Source organism: Sturnus vulgaris, unplaced genomic scaffold, assembly GCF_052056855.1.
Source record: "Sturnus vulgaris isolate bStuVul1 unplaced genomic scaffold, bStuVul1.hap1 Scaffold_192, whole genome shotgun sequence".
Lineage (NCBI taxonomy): Eukaryota > Metazoa > Chordata > Aves > Passeriformes > Sturnidae > Sturnus > Sturnus vulgaris.
In genome coordinates, this window is record NW_028276155.1 from 5,072,194 (window position 1) to 5,078,773 (window position 6,580).

The following is a 6,580-nucleotide window of genomic DNA, read 5'->3' on the forward strand; positions in this document are numbered from 1 at the left end:
TGCTGCCCAGAGCCTTGTCCACGGGCTACAGTTGGACACAGTCGGCAGTGTGGGAGAGGGCCACCTGCTAACTTCGACCACCCTCACTTGATCTTGACAGTTACTAGTTTTTACCAGTCTTGACAATGGTCCAACTACTGGCTTTGCAGTACATGTCAATAGCTACTCAGACAGACCCTTCAGATCTGTGGGTCCAAAAAGCCAACATTCCATCTGTTCCCCCTGCCATACACAATGATGAAGGATTCGATCTGGTGAGTTTGGAGTTTATGAACTCCACCTATTCCGACACAGGTAGACTCCATCTAGATATTGGTCAGGTGGGATTGGCTGATTTTCCTGAGCTGTATTAGACCTTGCCCATTGGGTTGGCTCAGGAACTTAACTCTGAGTGCAGAGTGAGAGCGAGTGAAGAGCCTAGTACACCCATTGCTCTTCAAAAAACCAATAAGGGCAAGCCATTACTAAAAACACCTGTTCTGTCCGTTAAGGATAAAGACCTGGCTTGTCCTGGTTGCGACATCCATTTCACCAGGATGTCAGGATTAGTCGAGTATCTGCTGAGAAATCACGGACAGAAAAAGATGATTTTCCAATGTCCGAAGTGCGGTAAACAAAATCTCAGTTGCTGCAGCATACAATGTCATATCCCACGATGCAAAGGGATGGTGTGTGTGGTTCCAACAGGTGACTGGACGTGTGAGGTATGCCAGAGAAATTTTAAGTCCAAGATTGGCTTGGGACAACATAAGAGATTGATGCATCCCTCTGAGAGAAATAAAGAGCGAATTGCGGCCTCCCATCCAAAGGAAACATTACAGAGAGGGGCCCACAACAAGGTGTGGTCAGAGAGTGAGGAAGCGCTACTAAGACAGTTGATAACAGAGTACGCTGGGTGCAAGAATGTAAACCTAAGAATTGTGGAGCGATTGCCAACAAAAACAACTAAACAAATAAGGGATAAAAAGCGCCTTTTGATAAAGGCCCCTTCCAAGCACTCACAAGAGGTGAAAGGACAGAAGTGCATGAGGTGAATTCTAGGATGGAAATGCATAAGGTGAATTCTAGGACGGAAGTGCAAAAAAAGGCCCCCCAGGAGATGGAACTGCCGAGGGGAAATGAATTGAAGCTCCATTATCACGATGCCATCAGAGAGAAATTGGCGGCGCATGAGTTACTCAACTATCGAAGAGCCTTCAAGAAGGTTCTAAAGGGAAAAGACCCACAAAAGGCGGTGAATTAGTGCTATAAGGAGGTCCTTGAGGGTCCAGAGAGTAATTGTCATGATGGAAAATCTTCCCAAAAAGCAAAGTCGAAGAAAGCCTGAAGACAGAAAGCATCCAAGTCAACTAACTGGATGCACAAGATAGCTATCAAAAGAGGGAAATATCTAAGATTCCAAAAAATGTTCCACTTACAGAGGGGAAGACTTGCAAGAGTCATCCTGGATGATGTGGAAGATTTGCAATGCCAGATACCATCTAACACAGTCCATGCAGCGTTCAGATCCAGATGGGAAACAACGGTAGGGTTCAGGAGTCTTGACTCTTTCCCACCTCATGGGAAAGCTGATAACACTGCCTTTCAAGCTCTGATCACCCGGAAAGAGATTGAGAAAAACATCAAGGAAATGAGTAAGAGATCTGCTCCCGGGCCAGATAAGATTACTTTGGGTCATCTGCTTAAAAAAGACCCAAAGTTTTCTATGTTGATGGAGATCTTCAACCTCTGGCTTATATCTGGAATGATCCCCGAAACGCTGAGGGGCTGCCAGACAGTCCTAATCCCAAAATCCAGCGATGCTGCCAAGCTGGGTGAAATCAACAACTGGAGGCCCATCACCATTTCATCTACGGTGCTGAGGTTGTTCTCCAGAATCATAACAGCAAGACTGGCCAAAGTGTGTCCCATTAACCCCAGACAAAAGGGGTTCATAAGGGTGGCGGGATGTTCAGAAAATCTCAAGCTGTTACAACTTGTGCTTAAGCATGCAAAACGGGAGCACTGTGACCTAGGAGTTGTGTTTGTGGACATTGCAAAGGCTTTCGGTACCGTCTCCCGCCAGCATATCATCACGGGTCTTGAGCAAAGGGGAGTCGATCCCCATATTATCCATCTCATTAAAGACATGTATAAAAACACAACCATGTATATCACTATGAAGAACGAACAGACCGAGAGTATCAACATCCTCTCAGGTGTAAAGCAAGGTGACCCCATGTCTCCTCTGCTGTTCAATCTGGCTCTTGACCCCCTGCTGTGCAAGTTGGAGAAAGAAGGTAAAGGGTTCCAGCGAGGCAAACTAAGAGTTACAGCAATGGCCTTCGCCGATGACCTAGTACTACTCAGTAATTCCTGGGACAGTATGTGTGAGAACATCAAAATCCTGGAGACCTTCTGCAATCTAACGGGACTCCAAACTCAGGGGAAGAAATGTTATGGATTCTACATCAGGCCAACTAAGGACTCGTATACCATCAATGATTGTCCAACTTGGCTCATCAAAGGTTCCCTGCTGAACATGATCAATCCAGGAAGCTCTGAAAAATATCTTGTTGTACAGGTCGATCCCTGGACTGGCTTTGCAGACTCTGGGTTGTCAAGGAAAATGGAAGGATGGCTCCATCGAACTGGGGAGGCACCACTCAAACCCCTACAAAAGATTGATATACTTCAGTCTTATACCATCCCAAGACTGATGGATCTGGCCAACCGAGACCAAAGCTGGGCCCCTGAGTCCCTTGACTCGAGTATTCGGAATGCAGTCAAGGATTGGTTACATCTCCCACCGTGCACATGCGATGCCATCCTATATTCAAGTTGCAGAGATGGTGGACTAGGCATCATCAAATTGGCGGCGCTGATCCCAAGTGTACAAGCAAGACGTCTACATCGATTGGCCCAAACATCTGACAAGGCCCTAAGAAACTTTTTGAAGGGAGAAAACCTGGAGACACTATATGAGAAGCTATGGATCAGAGCTGGAGGTGCGAAAGAAGCCATGCTGTCAATTTGGGAGCGTAGTACAATGATGACCATTGTCATGGGAAATAAGGACTTATCAGAATGGGAGGTCCCTGCTCCAAAAATTCATTACCCAAAACCATCTAATTGGAGAAAAACTGAATTTAAGAAATGGAAAAAGCTAGCATCACAGGGCCATGGAATTGAGATCTTTGAGGAAGACACCATCAGTAACAACTGGCGAAGGAACTACAGAGGCATACCTCATCGTAAACTGATCACCGGTCTGCAACTAAGGGCGAATGTCTACCCCACACGAGAATTCCTGGCCAGGGGTAGGAAAGAAAGTTATGCACGATCTTGCAGGCACTGTAAAGCAGAATACGAGTCAGCTGCCCATATCATTGGAACTTGCCCGATCACCCAGGACGCCAGGATCAAGCAGCACAACTCCATCTGTGACACCCTTAGTGCCGAAGCTAAAAAAGGAGGGTGGACCGTATTCCAGGAACCGCAGATACGGGATGATAGCAATGAATTATTTAAACCTGATTTAATCTTTGTTAAGGACAGCAAGGCATTGGTGGTGGATGTGACTGTACGTTATGAACATGACAAGCGCTCTCTAAAGAGAGCAGCTGAGGAAAAAATGACTAAATATCAACACCTTCTGCCGCAAATTCAAGACCTTACTAACGCCGCAGATGTCAAATTTATAGGCTTTCCCATTGGGGTGCGGGGAAAGTGGTACTCAAAGAACTCTGACGTGCTACAGACTCTCGGTCTCTCTAAATCGAGGCTAGGGAAGACTGCAAAAGCCTTGGCACTCAGAGCGCTCTCCTCCTCTGTTGATATTGTTCACATCTTTGGGAGCAAAGCTCGTTCAATTGTTTCTGTTTTACCTAATAAAGTTGTTGACCCCTCCCCTCCTGTTGGTTGCGCTGGACAGTGAGAATTGCTTTGGGTGGGAGGGGTTCATCCTTCATAACCACGTCTGGCCCCATAACAGCTTTTGGGCCCCAAATTCTGATTTGACTATAGGTGGACGGGCCACCTTTACTTAACCCGGAAGAGGAACATATAATTCTTTATATGTTTATTATATAGCCAAATGCCTTGTCATCTAATTAGTGACGCGCATGAATGGATGAACGAGATTCCCACTGTCCCTACCTACTATCCAGCGAAACCACAGCCAAGAGAACGGGCTTGGTGGAATCAGCGGGGAAAGAAGACCCTGTTGAGCTTGACTCTAGTCTGGCGCTGTGAAGAGACATGAGAGGTGTAGAATAAGTGCGAGGCCGGGCGCGTGCTCGGCGGCGCGGGGCGACCCGCCCGTCGGCGTCCCGGCCGTCGGTGAAATACCACTACTCTGATCGTTTTTTCACTTACCCAGTGAGGCGGGGGGGGGGCAAGCCCCGAGGGGGGCTCTCGCTTCTGGCGCCAAGCGGCCGGCGCACGCCGGCCGCGACCCGCTCTGGGGACAGCGGCAGGTGGGGAGTTTGACTGGGGCGGTACACCTGTCAAAGCGTAACACAGGTGTCCTAAGGCGAGCTCAGGGAGGACGGAAACCTCCCGTGGAGCAGAAGGGCAAAAGCTCGCTTGATCTTGATTTTCAGTACGAATACAGACCGTGAAAGCGGGGCCTCAGGATCCTTCTGGCTTTTTGGGTTTCAAGCAGGAAGTGTCAGAAAAGTTACCACAGGGATAACTGGCTTTTGGTGGCCAAGTGTTCATAGCGACATCGCTTTTTGATCCTTCAATGTCGGCTCTTCCTATCATTGTGAAGCAGAATTCACCAAGCGTTGGATTGTTCACCCACTAATAGGGAATGTGAGCTGGGTTTAGACCGTCGTGAGACAGGTTAGTTCTACCCTACTGATGATGTGTTGTTGCAATAGTAATCCTGCTCAGTACGAGAGGAACCGCAGGTTCAGACCCCTGGTGCGTGCGCTTGGCTGAGGAGCCACTGGCGCGAGGCTACCATCTGCGGGCTTATGACTGAACGCCTCTAAGTCAGAATCCCGCGTAGACGTAGCGATACCGCAGCGCCGCCGGCGCCTCGGTGGGCTCGCGATAGCCGGCCGCCTGCCCGTCTGCGGGCGGGCCCGGTGAGGAGCGCCGCTCGTGGTTGGGAGCCAGAGGGGCGGACGGATGCGGTGCCGCCTCTCCCCCATCGCGTACTGCATGATCATGGGGCACCCGGCGCTAAATCATTCGTAGACAACCTGATTCTGGGTCAGGGTTTCGTACGTAGCCGAGCAGCTCACTCGCTGCCATCTATTGAGAATCAGCCCTTGACACAAACTTTTGTCGCTCAGCTGGCCGACCTGCCACTCCAGTGCTCGGGTGCGGTGCCTCCTCCTTCCTCCTCCAAGGCCTCTCTTGGAGGGCCGGGGCCGACAAGGGGCCCTGGTTGCACGGCCTGCCTTCGTGCCCTCCTTCGCTCGGGTCGCAGGCCCGATACACAGAGTCTGGGGCCCGGGCACCGAGCAAGGGCCTTGTGCCGCCCACGTACCCTCTCGGGGAGGGCGTGTGAGAGAGAGACCCTGCCGGATCCCTGGCAGACCGTTACTGGGTAGACCAGTTGCCCTCCGCCTGCATTAGTCTCTGGTGGTCTATAGCCGCGCAGACCTGTTACCCTCCCCCGGTCTTGTGGGACACATATTGAGAAAGTAAGAAAATTAGAGCCTGAATAATATTCCAGACTGGAGCTTTTTAGCTCAGTTCCCAGCCAATAAGCTGGTCCAGCTCAAGGCTAGGGAGAATTTCTCCCAGGATGATAATTTGGTCAAAATAAAAAGGAATTAATAACAAAGATAGGCCCTGGGAATAGGGTGTCTTCTCTCTGAACCAATCACCTTTTCTCTACTCTTGGAATTGCGAGTCATGCTATAAAACCAAGTGTGTTTCTGAATAAACTTGTCTCTTTCCTTGCTATCATGAAAGATGACCATGTAGCTGTGCATCTTATTTCCGCCGCACTTAAAGGGTTAAAACCCCATTCCACGGCTACACGGTCTCAGTCTCTGGCAGCCAACTGCGGGGTAGACCTGTAACCATCGTCCGGCTTTGCCACCTGGCCGCCGAGCGATGGCGCCGTGTCCCTTCCATCGGACGCGGGGCCTCGTTGCCCTCTGCAGAGCTGCAAGCACGCCTTCGGCGGCCGGCCTGCACTCGCAGCCGCGCAGGCACCCCTGCTCACGCGTGTTCTTCCCCCCTGAAAGCCGGTACGTGAAGGCGGGCGACTTTCGGTCCCAGCCTGCGCCGGTGTCCCTGCCGGCTCCACACCCCAGCGGCCACTGGCGAGCTCCGCCGGGCTCAGCCACAGCCCCAGCCCCAGCCGCAGCCCCTGTCCGCTCTGCCGACATGGTGCCGGCACCCCGCTTCCCCAAGTGCTCCCCGAGAGGAGCCGCCAGTGTTGCCACGCCCCCTCCCCGTGCCCGAATGCACACCAGCCCTGCTCCGGGCTTCATTTCTGCATCACTCACTCCCTCACCTGCCCGCCGAGCTGCCGCCCTGCCACAGGCTTGACGGGTGCAGGGGCTGAGCAGGAAGGAACGTCAGCAAACCAAAAGGCTCAGAGAAAGCTGAACAGAAGGCTTCTTCAAAAAGG

General features: G+C 51.2%; 1 pseudogene; it reads left to right on the forward strand.

The window, feature by feature from the left end:
• Positions 1-4,179: 4,179 nt before the first annotated feature.
• On the forward strand, positions 4,180-5,276 carry LOC148218271 (28S ribosomal RNA; annotated as a pseudogene).
• Positions 5,277-6,580: the final 1,304 nt, after the last annotated feature.